General features: G+C 40.8%; 1 protein-coding gene and 1 long non-coding RNA gene across 2 annotated transcripts in view; both read right to left on the bottom strand.

The window, feature by feature from the left end:
* The window catches only part of znf536 (zinc finger protein 536), a 740,368-nt gene that overhangs the window by 73,061 nt on the left and 646,902 nt on the right, over positions 1-20,405 (bottom strand). The window lies entirely within an intron of this gene.
* LOC117522223 lies at positions 1,333-10,836 on the bottom strand. The gene is made up of 3 exons (XR_004564179.1): positions 10,825-10,836; positions 9,607-9,612; positions 1,333-1,412 (listed from the first exon to the last, which is right to left on the bottom strand). It is a non-coding gene; the product is annotated as an uncharacterized LOC117522223 (long non-coding RNA).

Here is a 20,405-nt window from a genome sequence, read left to right on the forward strand (position 1 = left end):
TTTTCCGCTTCCACATCATATTTAAGTACGTGGATGTGCCTTAATGCTTTTGTTGAGCAACATTTGCTTTGGATTTATTTTACTTTTTTTTATTGGCTATTTATTCTGTTTATAATAAATATAAAATTGCTTCAATTCACAATTTACTTTTTATAACTATTTATTTTGCTATGCTGACACAGTTCCTTCTGCTGTATGTATAGCATGATTTGGGAAAAAACAAAACAAAATTAATTGATTTGTTTGTTGGTTGATTTTTATTTGTACCTTACAGACTTAAACAGAGCTCATGCTTTTCAGGGTCTGAATCCATGAATAGAAACATTAGATATACAAGCTCCAAAAAATGGGGGGGGAATATATATATTTACACAGTCTTGATCATAAAATCTTACGAGAAGGATTTTATTTTTTACCACCTTCAGACTACATGAGCTTAAGGCATTAGTATGTTTTACAACAAAAGTGATCTGATATTATGCTTCTGTGTGACTTCACTTAATGAAATAAGATCATTTAAATTATTTTGAAAGTTTTGAGGATTTCATCATTTTGAGTCCATGTGACTTTGTGGTACAGTATTTTTTTTTTCCAATGTCACAGCAGCACAAATATCTCATTATACACAAACTGAGCTTTGGAAATATAAATCTCACTGTCGTTCAATTAAGTTTTGTTTTGATCCAGTGCAGTTTGCCGAGCAGATGCTTCATTTGTTCATAATTTTAATTTCTCTGTAAATTCGATGTGGTTTATCGTTTAGGTTGAATGTTAACATCTAAACAGCCGACAATTTGGTTAATGGACAACCTGCATAAACACTTGACAACGGTTTGATCTTTTAACGGCCCACTAACAAAAATTGATTAGCTCCATATTGATAACATGATTATGTCTGGGCATTCTGAAGAAATGACCTAAAGGCTCGCCACAATATGAAAGTGAACTTTCATCTTATGGGTTCTGTCTCCAAGTACAGGCTCTACTCCAGTCACATAAAAGGACCACAAGAGATTTTACCAAGAATCTACTACATGATCTCTTTGGAGGATTCTTGAGTACCACTGGAATGTCAGTCAGTCAAGTAGTTAGAGGAGGAATGCTGCTTGCATGGTGAGAGAACATCAGCTATGATATTTTGCTCATGTGGTGCATTTTTCTGTGCATGATCCAGCATGCATGTACCTTGATGTTGGTACCTTGATAATTTAAAAGACATGCAGGTTAGGTGAATGGGAGACTTTACAATTGTCCAGGTCTCCCTTGCAAAAGAGATCTCGATCTCAGTGGGACTAACCTGGTTAAATAAAGGTTCAATTAAAATGTTAAGGACCAGAGTATCCTTTGGCTGTCAGGGGAGTGAGGCCCATTGACGACCACATGGACAGTGACTCCTGCTGGCCTCCGTCACACTTTCATGCTCAAAGTGCTTTACAGTGATGCCTCACATTCACCCATCGATGTCAGGGTGCTGCCATGCAAGGCGACCAACTGCAGACTGGGAACACGCTGAGACCTTGCCCAAGGTCCCCAGGAGATTTTCCAGTCTGAAGGGGATTTGAACAGAGGATTCTCTGGTCATAAGCTCACCACTTTAATGACTTGACCATCAGCTCCCTAAGCCTGATCACTGTTTCTCACCCACACATTTGGCTCTTGAGTCTGTGCAATAAGACATATTTGTCTTAGTCTTGGGCAGCAGTTTGAGCAGTGATGAAATAATTTAAACTGAAATCTGCAGCTGCAACGGCTTTATGATTTATCTTTTCATAGATCAGCATGGCTGAGATTGTGAGCAGACCAGATTTAGAGTGTGTGTGTGTATTTCCCCTCTGGGGTGTTAGGGTTTGAGTTTGTTAGATTAGTTAAACTGTTCAGGCCAGTTTTCTTGACTGCACTGATGCAGGCCAGCATCACTTCTGGGTAACGCACTGCACTGAAAAGAATTATGGGTAATCGAAATGTGCAACATTGTCAGCTGAAAATCACCTCGTATGTGCTGCATGAGGAAAGAAGCTAATTGGTTAAATTTAGCACTGCCATCAGGTGACAGGCTTGAACATAACAAAATAAGAGAAAACAAGAGCAACCCGAGATTTCTGATGTCTGCCAATCCAGATTACCTCCAAAATTCAGTGGAATCTTTCATGTCCTAATATCTATCTGTGGTGCAAATTTGGTGAGAATCCATGAAGTAGTTTTTGGATGTAATCAAGTCAATCTTGATCCAGAATCCAGATCACCTCCAAAATTTAATGGCTTCTTTCCTTGGCCTAATACCTATCTGTGGTGAAAATGTTGTCCAAATCTGTGTAGTAGTTTTGACGTAATCCTGCTAACAGACAGACAGACAATAAACGTCAATGATTTTATTAATAATAATAATAATACATTTTATACATTTATTTGTAAGGCACTTTACATTCCATGGAATCTCAAAGGTGCATCCTTGGCGGACGTAAAAGTAGAATGCAAATGAGCTTCGTCACATAAATGTTTTTTTTTCCTTTGTTTCTAGTTTGAGAGGTCCTTTGATTCATACTCTAGTTCAACTTCTACATCAAAAAGTCAAGTATTTATACTGGGCTTCCAAGAATTCTAACACTAAAAACAAGATATATTCCAATCATAAATGAATTACCGTATTTTCCGGACTATAAGTCGCACTTTTTACATGTTTTGGCAGGGGGTGCGACCTATACTCCAGTGCGACTTATAAATGAAAAATATACCGGTAGATTCTCAATTAATTTACCGTAATAAAACAATTTTACGTGACAGAGCTGCTCTATGTTTAAAATGGCCACCAGAAATGGAAATGCAATGCATCATGGGCACTGTAGTATGGCAGCCGTCCTATAGGTTACGCTGGTCACGATAACCAATCAGAGAACAGAACAATGGATGCGTATTCCTCACTCACCCAGACAATGATTGTGAAACAGTGTGTGAAGCAGACGAACACGGTGCTTATTCTGGGAGGCTAACAAAACAGCTTCAACCCTTGGATATCAGTGTGAGCAGAGTTGATGCTGAGACTGCGTGGGAGCAATGGGTGAGCGACGACGGAGGATTAGCATATGCACTTGGAAGAGCTGGCTGTCGACACCACAGGGTCGGTCATGAGCTGTGCAGGTAGGTGCTGCATGGTTCGGACTCGCAATGTGGTCCGCAAAATACAAACATATCCGTAGGTAAAATGCAGCTCACGAGAGGGCACTCAAGGCTTGTGTGACTGTTCCTGCGACTTCTGACTACCATAGAAAATTAAAATTTCGACATTACTGATAACTTAACAAGACAACGAGAAGGCCAGAAAAAAATGCCACCAAAAGAAAAGCATACTCTGCAGATTACAAGTTGCGACTGGTGAAATATGCATCCGAAAATGGTAATCGAGCAGCAGAGAGAGAGTTTGGAGTGAGTGAGAAACTTGTGAGGGACTGGAGGAAAGCGGAGGTTACTCTAACCACCATGAAAAAAACAAAAACTAATCACGGGCTAAAAGCTAGATGGCCACAGCTAGAGGAACGAGTCCGCACATGGGTGCTCGAACAACGTGCAGATATTATCATCATAATATAATATTATCATCTGAACTTTCATGTTAACATACTTGTATGTCCATGCGACTTATACTCCAGTGCGACTTATCTATGGTTTATTTTTCTTTATAATGGATAAGTGGCTGGTGTGACTTATACTCCGGTGCGACTTATAGTCCGGAAAATACAGGAACACCATAATAAAAAAGTACAATACAAAAAAAAATGCACAAAAATCCTAAAATTGAAGTGCTGCTAATACAGAATAAATGTGCGACTTATACTTGAAAACACTGCTGATCTTTGTAGTTTTAAGATTCAGAATCTTCCCAGACAGACCTGTGACAGACTGGTGTCCTGTCCAGGGTGTGTGCCGCCTCCTCGCCCTATGACTGCTGGGATAGGATCCAGCCTCTCTCCGTGACCCTTGATTGGAGTAAGTGGGTACAGAAAAATGAATGAATGAATCTTCCCATGGAATAGATAGCATGCAAAGCTGCACTTTGTTTACACTGTATGTCACTGCCCAAGTGGTGATGTGGGTAGCCGTACAATCACTACATTTGGAGAAGATGCAACAACATGCAGCAGAGCAGTCGTGAAATCCAGCAATTATGAAAGAGTCTAAACTTAAGGCCCTGTCACACCTTGAAGATTTAGCCTGCATATGCTAACCATATTAAAACGCTGGCATACGTCTAATAAATTAATGCAGCTGTCACACCTTGACGATTAGCCAGCGTATACCGACAGCCCTGTTTCCACCCAGTGGTTCGGGTCAGTACTGCACAGTTTCGTGTGGGTCAGAAACAGAGTAATTTAACATTATTTATTTATTTTCATTTCTTATCTTGGTGGACCATTTTCATTGTGTACAGAATGCTGATGAGTGGACTGGCTGTGGTAAACACTGCCATGAATGAATGAAGTGCTGTCTCTTTAAATGTTTAAAGCACTGTTGATTTCTGATCAGGTTAGCTGATTAGATGTGATCAGGTCATCACAGACCTGAATAATGAAATGCTGTGATGATTTAAACTTTTAAAGCGCCAGTTGATCATGATCAGTTGTGATCTGAATGAAGTGCTGTGTGATCTGTTGGTGTGATGATCACTGACAGTGATGGCGCTTTAAATGTTTTAACAGCACATTAAATCAGGTGTGACCACACCTGACCGAGCAGGTCATCTGATGATCATGCGGACAGCGGCGATGCTTTAAAAAGTAACAGCGCATCAATCAGGTGTGATCACGATCGATCAGGTCGTCTGATGATCACACTGACAGCGACGGGGCTTTAAATCATCACAGCGCAACAGGGGGAGGTGATGGTATAGTGGTTAAGGTGTTGGGCTTGAGACCAGAAGATCCTCAGTTCAAATCCCTGCCTGACTGGAAAATCACTAAGGGCCCTTGGGCAAGGTCTTTAATCCCCTATTGCTCGCCATGTGTGGTGAGCGTCTTGTATGGCAGCACCGTGACATCAGGGTGAATGTGAGGCATAATTGTAAAGTGCGCTTTGAGCGTCTGATGCAGATGGAAAAGCGCTATATAAATGCAGTCTATTTACCATTTAACACTAGCACGAGAAATGCACCTGGAGCAGAAAAACCAGAGAGGGACTCACTTTAAAACGCTGTGTTTCCAGCCGCAAATTAAAGTATTTTCAGAGGTCATTTTCAAAAATCAGGAGCTTTATGTTAATTCATGTCCATCTGTGATGGTGAATTGGACTGAAATGAACAGGTCAGATTTAATCTGTATGTGAATGAAACAGTCGATCTGCATGAGGACAGCAGGTTTCAGCCAATCAGTGGCCACCATTAATGGACGTATTTAGACTTCTGAGTAAATTACAAGAAATGTGTGCCAACAATCGCAACTTATGTCCCACATGTGCCGGACGTATGAATCACACGAAAATTTTCAGCATGCCCAAAATATTTTGAGGAGCTCAGCTTATTAGGATCAGCGAGCTTCAGCATGTTTCAATGGGCTTCAACGTGCTCTTAACTTATAAAAATCATACCCTTAACATATTAGACTTAAGCCAGCGTTTTTTAATATGATTGGAAAACGCTGGCTAAATCGTCAAGGTGTGACAGGGCCTTTAGGATTAGACACTAAGATAAAGGCTAGCAGTACCTTTTTTTGCAATATCACAAATGCACAAGAAGTCCAGTATCCATGTCACTGGAAACACTTTGGTAACGTGTCTGGTCTACTGCCTTGTGGATGAGATCGGACTCTGTCTGAGGGCCCATCACCGCTATTCCTGCAGCACATCCAGCTCTACTCGTTGGGGCTGGAACGTGACAAAGTTGTGTTCTGTGAAACCCCTCTGTACTGCTGAAGGTGGCTTTTTTTTTTTTTTTTGTTCCCTCTCCCAGGCATCCGGGTCCTACATGAGCAGAAAGTGTTGTTCTTGGCACAGCCTCATCTCATTGTACAGCCTAGAATTTATAAATATGTAAATATGAGCGGCACCAGGCATAACACGGCCTGCTTGTATACACCGAGGAGGAACGGCAAGGAAGTGAGTGCCCCCCCAAACACACACACACACACACACACACTCCTCAAAATTGTATTTTTAGATGGTTTTAATGAATACAGGATGTTTATAGTTACCATTCCCTGTGATTTCACACAAAAGACTAGAAAAATCCACATCCACCCTGCCGCCCCTCCTCTGCACCCTCCCTGCCTCCACCAATCCCTCAAAGCACAACTAAAGAAGAAGACGAGGGAGAAAAAAAGCAAATTTGTGGTGAAACGCAGCAGGATTGTTGTGCTCTCAGTCTGCTTTCTGCTCAGATCCCTATTAGACAAACACAGTGTGGTGTTAAGGTGCAACAAAGAGTGCCGAAAAAAACGTGTTCGGGTGGAGAGCAGGCGGGCGGGCGAGAGAGAGAGAGGGAGACACAAGACAAGACGTGCTGGGAAAAAGGTTCCGCGCGATGCCACATCAAGGCGCAACGCAATTTGTGTGTTATTTCTGTTATTTAAAGTTGCAAAAATAATACAAAAGCTGAATCAATATGTGCAAGAAGCAGGTAAAAAAGGTTACCTGTTTCCTGTTGTCTGTGATAATGTGTGTGTGTGTGTGTGTGTGTGTGTGTGTGTGTGTGTGTGTGTGTGTGTGAGATGACTCTGTGTCAAGTCATTTTCTTTTTGTAAACTCAGTTTTGTTTTGCTGCAAACTCTCGGGTCTCGTACAAGGTGATGTGTACGACAGGATGGAAGGATTTGGAGAAAACAACAGAAGGCAAAAAGACTGATTGCAGTTTGGGAAACACAATGAAGTAAATGTTAGTGGCCTCTCTCTCTCTCTCTCTCTCTCTCTGTTTCTTCAAAACTGTTTCTGAGGCTAAAAGATTGCCGGCTTGATAATACCTCCACTGAGCAATTTAAGCCCAAACACTCTGATGCTACAATCTGTCTTCTCTGCCTGATAGCGCTTTTCTCCCCTCTCCTCTCCAAATTACTTTCTTTCATATCTAATTATATTTGCTAATGATCTTATAAGAGAATAATGGAATGTGCTTGATCTATTACCTTTTTTTCAATACATAAATACAATGCGGGGGGAAATGACTATTGGAGACAGGAAGAAATGTTTTTTTTAATGTTTTTGATGAGCGGGAAAATGAAGCTGGGAGCTGCAGGGTCATTAATGGGCGATGAACACAGAGGTCATCTCTCACATTCTCTTTGACATTTCCCTCATCTGACATGCTGAAACAATCACAACCTCATCTGCACCGCTGATTCTGCCCCCTCGTTTCACTCTGCGGCAATCTCCCAGATATCCGCTTGAGTCTCTGAGAAGTTCAAGTGCAACTGAAAATGGATTGTTCCTTCTGAGTCAGAGTCCGTCTGTCTGTTCGTCTGGCACTTTGTCCAGGAAGAAACTCTCACCCAGGTTGTGCTCCAGCCCCATCGTAACAGAATAAATAGGTGTCCATACTGAATGCACACTTTTGAATCAACTAAAAATACCCAAGGAATTAATTTTAAAACCAAAAACTGCCATCCTACCCCTGCTAAGGTCCACCTTCACACATAACACGACTGAAGCCGACTAGCACACGGAGGAGGAATTACATGCCATTTGTGAAAAACTGGAGTTCCCTCCACCACCTCGTACACCTGTTGCTACAATTATTCGCACACACTAGTGGCCGAAAGACAGAGTGTGCGCTGTGAGAGCCCATTCGATCCCTCTTGTGGCAGGTGTTGGCCAAATTCCAGGTGACACACATCCAACACCGCTTGCTGGACACTTAGAAAATGTGTGGCCATTCGCTGCTGTCAGTACAAAAACTGTCAGCAGACGATCACTTTCAAGCTGGATGTGTGGCATTACAAAAAGCAACACACACGTGTATCACACGTGTGCGTGTGTTGTGCCGCCCCACGAAACATGTGGCGTACGTGTTTCACGCACAAAAAGTCTGAGAACCACTGAGGAATGTTTTTGTTTTTTGTTTTTTTTACATAAACTGCTAAATGGTTGTGCCATTATCTGGTGGAACCTGTTGAGTTTTATGTGCAGTCACATGTGCAGGCTTTGTGTTGTGTAGATAAACAAATATGTAGGACTGCTTTTTTGCATTTACGCAATATCTCTAAAATCAGAAAGGTCTTGTCTCAGAGTGATGCTGAAAAACTAATTCATGCATTTATTTCCTCTAGGCTGGACTATTGTAATTCATTATTATCAGGTTGTCCTAAAAGTTCCCTAAAAAGCCTTCAGTTAATTCAAAATGCTGCAGCTAGAGTACTGACGGGGACTAGAAGGAGAGAGCATATCTCACCCATATTGGCCTCTCTTCATTGGCTTCCTGTTAATTCTAGAATAGAATTTAAAATTCTTCTTCTTACTTATAAGGTTTTGAATAATCAGGTCCCAACTTATCTTAGGGACCTCATAGTACCATATCACCCCAATAGAGCGCTTCGCTCTCAGACTGCAGGCTTACTTGTAGTTCCTAGGGTTTGTAAGAGTAGAATGGGAGGCAGAGCCTTCAGCTTTCAGGCTCCTCTCCTGTGGAACCAGCTCCCAATTCAGATCAGGGAGACAGACACCCCGCTCTACTTTTAAGATTAGGCTTAAAACTTTCCTTTTTGCTAAAGCTTATAGTTAGGGCTGGATCAGGTGACCCTGAACCATCCCTTAGTTATGCTGCTATAGACTTAGACTGCTGGGGGGTTCCCATGATGCACTGTTTCTTTCTCTTTTTGCTCTGTATGCACCACTCTACATTTAATCATTAGTGATCGATCTCTGCTCCCCTCCACAGCATGTCTTTTTCCTGGTTCTCGCCCTCAGCCCCAACCAGTCCCAGCAGCCCCTCCCTGAGCCTGGTTCTGCTGGAGGTTTCTTCCTGTTAAAAGGGAGTTTTTCCTTCCCACTGTAGCCAAGTGCTTGCTCACAGGGGGTCGTTTTGACCGTTGGGGTTTTACATAATTATTGTATGGCCTTGCCTTACAATATAAAGCGCCTTGGGGCAACTGTTTGTTGTGATTTGGCGCTATATAAAAAATTGATTGATTGATTGATAGATAATGACAGGAGACATCTTGCCTAGCATGCTCCATCCATGAAGGTAACAAAAAGGCAAGCAGTTACTGAGCTTCTTTCCGTAATATTCAGAAATTGCCATTATTTTCAGCAGACTTACATTTTGTTTTGGGGTGAAAATTGATTAGTGACAATGAGATCCATTGGTGTTCTGATTCTGAAGCAATCAGTAGCCATGACTGGCGCTCCCCTCCACAAACCACTGTGGTACAAACAGCAAAGACATTATTTGGTTGACATTGCATAACTTCTTTCAAGAACACAGGTTCTACTCTGATTTTCTAAACCTGGCACCCTGAGAACACATCCCCATTCTGACTGCCACTTGCTATATTGGTATTAAACACTAACACTCAAAGATTGGAACCATAGGTAAAAGTGTAAGCTGCCTGTTAAATTGAGGACCATGTCAAAGGCAAAGGCCCCATTACTACTAATGCAACACAAATTTCGATCTTAGATCCAAACATGAACAAAACTCTGCAATACAGCATCAGGTTCCACTGTTAGCATTTTCTCAGATTTGGACACTTGAGTTCTTATCCTGACTGTTTCATAGTCTGCTTCTTAATGCAGACTGGAGGCCACATTCAGGAAAAAGCCATCAGAGCTGCCCTACTGGCATATGTTACACTTATTTTCTGTATGACTGGCTCTTTACTTTGTGAAGGTTTTGTTGCATTGTTGTGGTGTACTCTAATGATTGGCATCTATTGTATTATTGGGGTTTATTTAGTTTTGTGTTTTGATACTGTCATGCTGTAAGGCAATGTGGCTCAGAGGGTGGGGACACAAAGGCAGACTCACACACAAGAGTGTAGGATTGAACAAAAAAGGCTTTATCTCAAAAGCAGGCAGTTGTTCGGTACACAGAGTAGCAGTCAACGTGGCAGAGGTATCAGAAGGGTAAGGCTGAGGTGTGGTCAAAAACTGGCTGAGGTCAAAAACACAGTAACACAGAGTTCAGAGACTGAGACAAAACCGTGATCCAAAAATACAAAGCAATCAGGACTATGACAAGAGGCTTGGAGGAGGTTTACAGAAACAACGAACTAGCAAGAATAACCAAACACACAAGGCTTAAATAACAGAGGTGGCACTCACAGTAAACAAGGCACAGGTGTGGGGAACAAAGAGACAAAGATGAGATCAAGAGGGTGCAGTCAGCCAAAAAGCAAAGCAGACAGAAATGGAGGCGTGGAGGGAGGAAATATGAGCAGGCAGAAATAAACTAAATATACTGCAGAAGAATCTATACACGGAACAAGCAAAGAAACAAAACCAGGAAAAACAAAGGTGAGAACTGGAAAGTGATCAACAAGACAATTAAAGGCAGGGGCTGAAACTAATGTGTGACAAAATCAAAAACTAACAGAAATTACAAGCAATGACTCTAGTGGTAAAATGCAAATAATACCAGTTACTAAAGTATCCTAACTGAAAAACAAATACAGAGGATCAAAGTGTAAAGCAGACGCAAACAGAAAGTGACAAAGACCAAAGCAGGGGAGGACATGGGACCAGACAGGGACAGACTTGACAGATACCTGTACCTGTCTTCACCTAGCTGAAGAGTAGTTGCTAAGTTTTATTTATTTATTTATTTATTTTTTTTTTTTTTGTAAAAACAATAAAAATAAATAATTGGAATCAGAACACCGATGCAGTAGTGTTTGGCTATAAATTAACTACAGCTACTCTTGTCTTTTCAAACTGACATATGAATAATATAAAACTTTTTCTAATATTGTTAAGATATTTATTGTAGATTTTTTTATTGTTTCATGTTCTGTATTGTATTGACTTACAATAATTAATGCCATGATTCCACAGGCTCCCATACAGTAGGTGGTGTATGCACCTCTAAAGCTCATTTGCGATTTGCCAGTAAACACAAAGAAGTTATATTTGTACTTATCTACAAATGTTACATTTATTTTCAGACCGTGAATAAGGACATGACTACCAAGGTGCGTGACTTATTCATGGTGGATTTAATTGTCCGGGTCTTGAAAATGACATCACATAGCACAATGCTAACATTAGCATGACGGAATGGCTACTTTGTGAGCATTTTCTTAGATATTAAGATATTTATTGGACATTTTGATTCATTTTTTTTATTTTATTGTTTCATGTTCTATATTGTATTGACTTAAAATAATTAATGCCATGACTCCATATACTCCCACACAGTAGATGGTGGTATGCACCCCTAAAGCTGGTTTGCGATCCGCCAGTAAACACAAAAAGGTTTTATTTGTACTTATTTATAAATGTTACATTTATTTTCAGACTGTGAATAATGGCATGACCATGTAAAGCAGTGATTCATGGTGGATTTAATTGTTAGGGTATTGAAAATGACATCATATGGCAGAATGGTAATGGCTAACATTAGCATGACTGAATGACTACTTTGTGAGGATTTTATTACAAATATCTTCTATAATATGGCTTTTTGTGCAGTTAGTTGGCTGAGTGGATCATTCAAGAAGCATGTGCTCCAAGTTTTTGGTACACACAGAAAGTCACCAGACAGAGGGCGCCACCTTCTGTGTGGACACGCATACAGAGGCGCAACGCCACCCATGTAAGGGCATTTATTGTAAAGATTATTATATTTTTTTAAAAGGACTGCATGATTTGTTGGAATGTGAATTGCACTGGAGTATCGCTCAAAAGGCCTCCCACATTAGTAAATAATAATAATAATAATTAAATTAAAAACCTTCATCTTATACTCAGGAAGATATGGTACCTTTTATTCATGGGACCTCCATATTGGACAGTCTCCACTTCTGCTGCACTTTGATAAACTGAAATTGCGAGATAAAAATAAAAACAGTCGGTGACAAGGTACAGCATTGGGTTTGGTGTCAAGTGTCTAATAAATTACCACACAAACACATTCATAGTTAGGACTCCTGACAAAATCATCATGACATTATCAAAACTGAATCTTGATCATAATATTGTGTCCCAGAGTCTCTTGCATCAATCTCTCCAAATACTTTGTCTGGGGATTTGTTATGGAACAACAAAAGCAACATTTGCCAGTTGGCATTGTGCTGCTATATTTTTCACTAAATTGCAAAAATAGTAGATTCATGTATCTTTTCCTTTCAAATGGGAGTGGTATTGGCTTTATGGACAACGTTAAAATCCATTGGCATTTTCATGAATAGCTCTCTCTTTCCGATGCCAAACCCTCGTCCCATCCAGTCTGCCCCTTGCTCCCCTCCTCTTAAGCCTCATCCCCATCCTCCATTCTTAACTCTTTTCTCTTCATCCTGTCATTTTTTTTCTCTCTCTCTCTCCACAGGCCTTGGGACAAGCCCAGCCTTGACAGGCATTCTAAACCCCTTGCATTAATGGAAGGAAATGGCATTCGATCCCTGTTTGATCTCCTAATCATTTCTGCTGAAATGATAATTAGTGCCCTTCCAATCCTCCCACAGACGAGAAGAAAGGGGTGGGTCAAATCGAGCCTGGGTAAATACATAAATAGAAATAAAAAAAATATCCTCTGGCATTTTAGAGCCCAAATGACACCTCTGTCCCCAATACCGCTATGTTCATGACCAACAAGTGCTTTCCGTCTCTGCAGAGTTCCCATCCTTCACACACTGAAGTGCATGTATGTGCACACAAATGCACATTCAGACACACAGACACAGCACCTGGCGACTGCTGTCTGTGATTCTTTTCAACTGACATAATCCTGATTGATTTGTTCAGCAGATAAAAACTGGGTCCACTTCTGCCCTTTCACTAGGGGGGCTGGAACAAAATACGGCCTTTTATTCAGCAACAATGTAACATAATGGTGTTGGAATGTGCAGGGGGAAAAAGGCCACATCTTAAACGCTCGTGACACACTGTGCTTTGAAAATGCCTGCAGTCTCATGTAAAAGCGCCGGACAGAGAGAGCAAACGCAAAAAAAAAAAAAAAAAAAAAAACCCAAAATGCTTAAGCTGCCAGATTACTGGTGCTAACAAGGTCGACTGAATGCTGTTGTTTTGCAGGACTTTGTTTTCTTTGGTTTCTTCTGAAAGTGAGCACATTCCCAAATTTGCCGGTGTTTATCCCTCAAAATGTTAATTTTCTGTTTTCACACTAAAATAAATAAATAAATAAATAAGGATTTTATCTCTGAACCATCACTGAAATCCACATTCTTGCCTTGGTTTGGAAGCATTATGCTCAACAAATATCTGTCACCATTTGCTTTTTGTGTGGCTGGTGGACGATTACTTGGTTGAGTGCTCTGGTCACTGAGCAGCAAACAACTGGTACTGAATCCTGTTGAGAATAATCTTTTCAAGCACCTTGCCCGGCATAGATAGTGCAGTGATACTCTTGTAGTCGGTGATCATCCTTGTTAGTCAGGTTCATCATGTTTCACATGTAATTTTTGTTAGATTTTTGGAGGATTAGGAAAACTTTTATATATACAGTGTGGTAAAAAAAAGTATTTAGTCAGTCCCTGATTGTACAAGTTCTCCTACTTAGAAAGATGAGAGAGGTCTGTAATTTTCATCATTGGTACACTTCAACTATGAGAGACAAAATGAGAAAATTCCAGGAAATCACATTGTAGGATTTTTAAAGAATTTATTTGTAAATTATGGTGGAAAATAGGTATTTGGTCAATAACAAAAGTTCAACTCAATACTTTGTGACATAATCTTTGTTGGCAATGACAGAGGTCAAACGTTTCCTGTAAGTCTTCACCAGGTTTGCACACACTGTAGCTGGTATTTTGGCCCGTTCCTCCATGCCGATCTCCTCTACAGCAGTGATGTTTTGGGGCTGTCACTGGGCAACATGGACTTTCAACTCCCTCCACAAATTTTCTATGGGGTTGAGGTCTGGAGACTGGCTTGGCCACTCCAGGACCCTAAAATGCTTTTTACGGAGCCACTCCTTCGTTGCCCGAGCAGTGTGTTTGGGATCATTGTCATGCTGGAAGGCCCAGCCAGGTTGCATCTTCAATGCTCTCACTGATGGAAGGAGGTTTTGGCTTAAAATCTCATGATACGTGGCCCCATTCATTATTCCCTTAACATGGATCAGTCGTTCTGTCCCCTTTGCAGAAAAACAGCCCCACAGCATGATGTTTCCACCCCCATGCATCACAGTAGGTATGGTGTTCTTGGGATGCAACTCAGCATTCGTCTTCCTCCAAACATGACTAGTTGAGTTTTTACTAAAAAAGTTCTATTTTGGTTTCATCTGACCACAGGATATTCTCCTAATCCTCTTCTGGTTCATCCATATGCTCTCTGGCAAACTTCAAATGGGCCTGGACATGTACTGGCTTAAGCAGGGGGACACACCTGGCACTGCAGGATTTGAGTCCCTCTCTGCGTAATGTGTAGCCTTTGTTACTTTGGACCCAGCTCTCTGCAGGTCATTCATCAGGTCCCTCCATGTAGTTCTGGGATTTTTGTTCACCGTTCTCATGATGATTTTGACTCCACGGGATGAGATCTTGTGTGGAGACCCAGATCGAGGGAGATTATCAATGGTCTTGTATGTCTTCCATTTTCTTACAATTGCTCCCACAGTTGATTTATTCACACCAACCTGCTTGACTATTGTTGATTCACTCTTCCCAGCCTGGTGCACATGTACAATTTTCTTCCTGGTGTCCTTCAACAGCTCCTTGGTCTTGGCCATGGCTGAGTTTGGAGTCTGACTGTTTGAGGCTGTGGATAGGTGTCCTTTATACACATAAGTTCCAACAGATGCCATTAATACAGGTAACTGGTGGAGGACAGAAGAGCTTCTTAAAGAAGAAGTTACAGGTCTGTGAGAGCCAGAAATCTTGCTCGTTTGTGGGTGACCAAATACTTATTTTCCACCACAATTTACAAATAAATTCTTTAAAAAGCCTACAATGTGATTTCCTGGAATGTTTTTTCTCATTTTGTCTCTCATTGTTGAATTGTACCAATGATGAAAATTACAGAATACTTTTTACCCCACTGTATACATGTGTGTGTGTGTGTATATATATATATATATATATATATATATATAATAATTATTATTTTTTTTTCTGATGGTGCATTCAGAAAGTATTCACAGCACTGCAATTTTTACACATTTTTTTTTATGTTAGAGCCTTATTCCAAAATGGATTAAATGAATTTTTTCTTCAAAATTCTACACATAATACCCCATAATGACAATAAAACCCAAGAAATCACATGTACATAAGTATTCACACCCTTTGCCATGAAGCTCAAAATTGAGATCAGGTGCATCCTGTTACCACTTATCATCCTTGAGATTTTTCTACAGCTTAATTGGAGTAAACCTGGAGTAAACTCATTGAGTGGACATGATTTGGAAAGGAACACAGCCATCACACAGGTTCCACAGTTGACGGGGCATCTCAGATGACAAACCAATCATGGAATATTTTGTAGAGACAGGATTGTTTTGAGGCACAAATATGGGAAGGGTAGAGAAACATTTCTGCTGCTTTGAAGATCCCAATGAGCACAGTGGTCTCCATCATCCTTAAGGGCCCTTTCACACATCATATGAATGTGGTCGAATTGCGCATGAAGCAGGAATCATATGCAATACGTGTAAAATCAGCGGCTGTTGACAACTTTGGTCCTGGACGTCACAGCTGCAGAACACGTATCGTGTTTTAACGGACACGCGTGTGTGTGCTTGCTGTCCTCATGTGGAAATACATAAAAACCTAAATCACTTTTACAACCGGCTGGAGAGCGTGCACAGTGTGCACATTGACAGGCTGCACCAAATGAAATTGACCATCAGTTCATGTGGACACGCAGCAGGCAGTCTGAATGTCACGTCTGTCTGACAGAATACGTGTGTCCGGTGAGCGGTGCACTACAGGACTATATGGCAAGCCAACAATGCGACAAATACACCGCTTTGAGTCATGTATCAGCATAAATATGCTGTAAAAAACACTGTTCTGTCAGTTATCATGTGCTTTTTTTCCCCTCTTTTTTTTTTACAAAAACATTTATGTCCTTGTTGATTTCAGGCATTTTTCCATACCTTTTACAGGTCAGCGATGGTAGCACAGTGGTAAAGTTTCTGGCTGACAATCAGAGCTGTTGTAAATTGCAACTCCATTGAGTTCTAGCTCTTGGCAGACGAACAAGCAGACAGCCAGCCATATTTCTGATCTGCCCCATACGAGACTCTTGCCCCGTGGGGATAACAGGTTGATTCTAATAGTGTATGGGAATGAACTGATATCAATGGCAATCTGGATGGTTGTGATTTTTTACTCATGCAAAAACATTAAATATGAATAGCAGTAAATGAATAGCATTTCTGTAGCACTTTTCCATCTGATGCAGACACTTTCTGATGACACCTCACATTCACCCATTCACACACTTTCAGCTTGCTGCAATGCAACGTGGTCGACTGCATACCGCAAGCAACCTGGGAATTAAGGATCTTACTGAAGGGATTTTCATGAGTTAAGCGTTGAGTTTTTTATTGTCATGTGCACAGAAAAAACAGGCTACCAAACATTGAAATTCTTACTCTGTTCATTTTCCCTAGAAAATTTGCATGTAGAAAATTCACATCAGATGATTCCAAAAAACACATTATAAAATACACATTATTCAAATGAAGAATGTATTATATACACTATTTAAGGGATGTACAGTTTAGAGGATGTGCGGATGTGCAATTTATGCAGTATTGCCAATTTTGTGCAATATTGTGTACAACCCCAATTCCAGTGAAGTTGGGACGTTGTGTAAAATGTAAATAAAAACAGACTACAATGATTTGCAAATCCCCTTCAACCTATATTCAATTGAATACAACACAAAGACAAGATATTTAATTTAACGTCCCTGCTTATTTCAGCCAGACAATGTCAAGCCAAATTCTGCACGTGTTACAACAACATGGCTTTGTAGTAAAACAGTGCGGGTACTAGACTGGCGGCCTGCAGTCCAGACCTATCGCCCATTGAAAATGTGTGGCGCATTATGAAGCACAAAATACGACAATGGAGACCCCGGACTGTTGAACAACTGAAGTCGTACATCAAGCAAGAATGGGAAAGAATTCCACCTACAAAGCTTCAACAATTAGTGTCCTCAGTTCCCAAACACTTATTGAGTGTTGTTAGAAGGAAAGGTGATGTAACAGTGGTAAACATACCACTGTCCCAGCTTTTTTGAAACGTGTTGCAGGCATCCATTTCAAAATGAGCAAATATTTGCACAAAAACAATAAAGTTTATCAGTTTGAATATTAAATATCTTGTCTTTGTGGTGTATTCAATTGAATGTAAGTTGAAGAGGATTTTCATATCATTGCATTCTGTTTTTATTTACATTTTGCACAACGTCCCAACTTCATTGGAATTGGGGTTGTAGTTTTAAGCAGCATTCCTGCTGTGCAGGAGTCATAAGGTGCATGGTTGCATAAATAATAAATAGAGCTGTTATAATAAATACTTAGAGGATGATAGCAATAATAATGTGGGGAAGAATGGCAGTGAAATAACAGTGGCTCAGGTGGTGGAGGGGTCAGTGTGTGAGAGAGTTATTGAGAAGCTTAATGGCCTGTGGGTAGAAGCTGTTCCCCACCCTAGTAGTCCTGGATTTCAGACTCCTGTAGCATCTACCTGATGGTAGGAGTGTGAAGAGTGAGTGTTGGTGTGTGTACTGATGAGGTTGTGTGTCCTTCGTACGGACTCTGAGTTGGTAAATGTCCTACAGTGAGGGGAAGGCTACCCCAGAGATGTACTGTGATGTCTTAATCACACACTGGACTGTGCAGTTACCGTACCAGACTGTGATGGCAGTGGTGAGGACACTCTTAATCGTACACCTGTAGAGGTTGCTGAGAATTTTGGCTGACATACCAAATTTTCCCAGTCTTCTCAGAAAGCACAGTCTCTGTTGGGGCTTCTTGATGATCTGTCAGGTGTTTTAAGACCAAGTGAGATTATCATTAATGTGAGCGCCGAGGGATTTGAAGGTTTTCACCCTCTCCACCTCTGTCTCATTGATGTATAGTAGCGTGTGCAGCTTCCCACTCCTCCTCGTATCAGTAACCATCTTTTTGACCTTGTCTGCATTGCGGTAAAGATGACACCACGTTACCAGATCTACCACTTCTCTTCTGGATGCTGTCTCGTCCCCACCAGTGATCAGACCAATGACTGTAGTGTCATCAGCAAATTCAATGATGCTGGTGTTGTTCTGGGAGCCTAAGCAGTCATGAGTGAAGAGTGTGTAGAGCAGGGGGCTCAGCACACAAACTGATGATGTTCCCATGTAATGGGAAATCACACCAAGATACTCTGGACACAAGCAAGCCTCTCCCACTATAAAGCAGTACCAGCAAACATGACATGGGGGACAGCCATCCTGCAAGTTGCACAATTATTCATTGTGGTCAACAGATTAACACCTCCTTCCCTCACAGGAGTGAACAATGTTTTAGGCACCAGTACCAACATTTGGTTACTAATACGGTGTTGCACAACGGCAGCTGGGAGATGAGAAGAAAAAAAGTGATGGGATGTGGCATTTGCCGAATGGCCATCAAAATGTGTCCTAAACGCATTCATTTTTCTATAATAGTGGTGCAGCAGATAACCAAAACAATCCTTCAAATGGTGATACAAGAACCAAATTTGGCACAAATGCACCTTAGACATTACTTTTTTGAAAGAAAAAAACAAAACAAAAAAAAAAACTGACTGGCCACTTGAATTTTCAATAGGCACCCAGGTGGGGGTCAATAGAAGAATTACACAGGGGTCAAAATTTAAAAATGCTCCAAAATTCCAAAGATTCCAAAAATGTATAGTTCGGACTATCTGACTGAATGTTCTGGAGTTGTGAGGTAAAACCAGCAAGAATGGTGACAAAGGTCAATTTCAGTTTATATATGGGTCAAAAGTTAAAGTTGCTCCAATTTTGATAAAAAGTGATGCAAATTATTGGTTGAGCTAATAGGATTAATAAATGGAATAGTTTTGACAGCGCTGAATGCTTGGTCTCCAAAGTAAAGGTCAAACAAGGTCAACATCCATTGGATTCTTTGACATGTGGCATATGTTACTTCGTAACATGATAACTAAGCATGACACATGGTGCAAACTATTCCTTTGTTTGAATATGCTTTGTTTGTTGCCACGCCTCTGTGTGTTTTTCCTGTGTGTATGGTTCACCTGTCGTTCATGTGTTGTGTGTGCGCCCCTGGGCCATGTATGTGTGAGCGGGTGTCTGTTTACTTGTTGGTGTCCCATGTGTGTCTCTGTCGTGTGGGTCTCGTATGTGTATGTGTGTCACTTGTGTGAGTCTGGTGTGTGTATGATCGCTCCAGCGTCTGTGTCCTGTTTCAGTGTGTGTGTGTATGTGGGCGTGTCTCCTGCTGTGTGTCTCCTTCGGGATGTGTCTGCTGTCTGTGCGTCCTTGTCACTCCTCAGTTCCTGATCCATCATGTCTGAGTTTTTTTTTACTCCGGTCAGGTCTCTGGGTCCCTCCATCCTCTGTGTTACTGGTCTTTGTGGTTTTGGTTCTTCAGTGTCAATTATTGTATTTTCTGTGATTGGTCACCTTCCTCAGTTCTTTATTTTCTTATTTGCATTTGTCTTTTCGTTTTGTCGTCTGATCAGTGTTTGAGAATTATTATTTATCTTGTTGGTTTTCTGTTCCATGTGGTTTTGTATCCTTTGTTCCTTGCATTTTTCACATGTCCTTCTTATTTCCGGTCTGTTGTGATTTTGGACCTGTCACTCATTAGTTCTCCTCATTAAAGCATCATTTATTTGTCTTTGCATTTGCCAGGCAATTGACGTATGGTTGCTCCTGTGTAGAGGTTTTTCTTCTTGTGTTCTGTCTTGTATTTGTTCATGTGTAAGTACTCCTTTGGTTAGTCATTCACCGGGTTGTCAGCTGTCTTTGTTATATCTTTCCCCATCGCACCTCTTTAGTTGCTCCATGTTTTTGTGCTGGACATTTTGTTGTAGTATTCACATACCTGCACATGTTTGTTTGCCTTTGGTCTCACTTTTGAACTATTAAAGCACCTTGGATTTTGTATAATCAGTTTTGTGTCCTGGCTGCCTGCTTACTTGGGGTTCTATTAGACTCTGATCCAGCCTAATCATAACAGTATTTCTTGACATTTTAAGACATTCTGAATCCATTCCACCAATTAAAGCTGTACTTACAAGGATATATATATATATATTTTTTTTTTTAAATCCTGAAACTTGTAACATTTG

Source organism: Thalassophryne amazonica, chromosome 2 (genome assembly GCF_902500255.1).
Source record: "Thalassophryne amazonica chromosome 2, fThaAma1.1, whole genome shotgun sequence".
NCBI classification, from domain to species: domain Eukaryota; kingdom Metazoa; phylum Chordata; class Actinopteri; order Batrachoidiformes; family Batrachoididae; genus Thalassophryne; species Thalassophryne amazonica.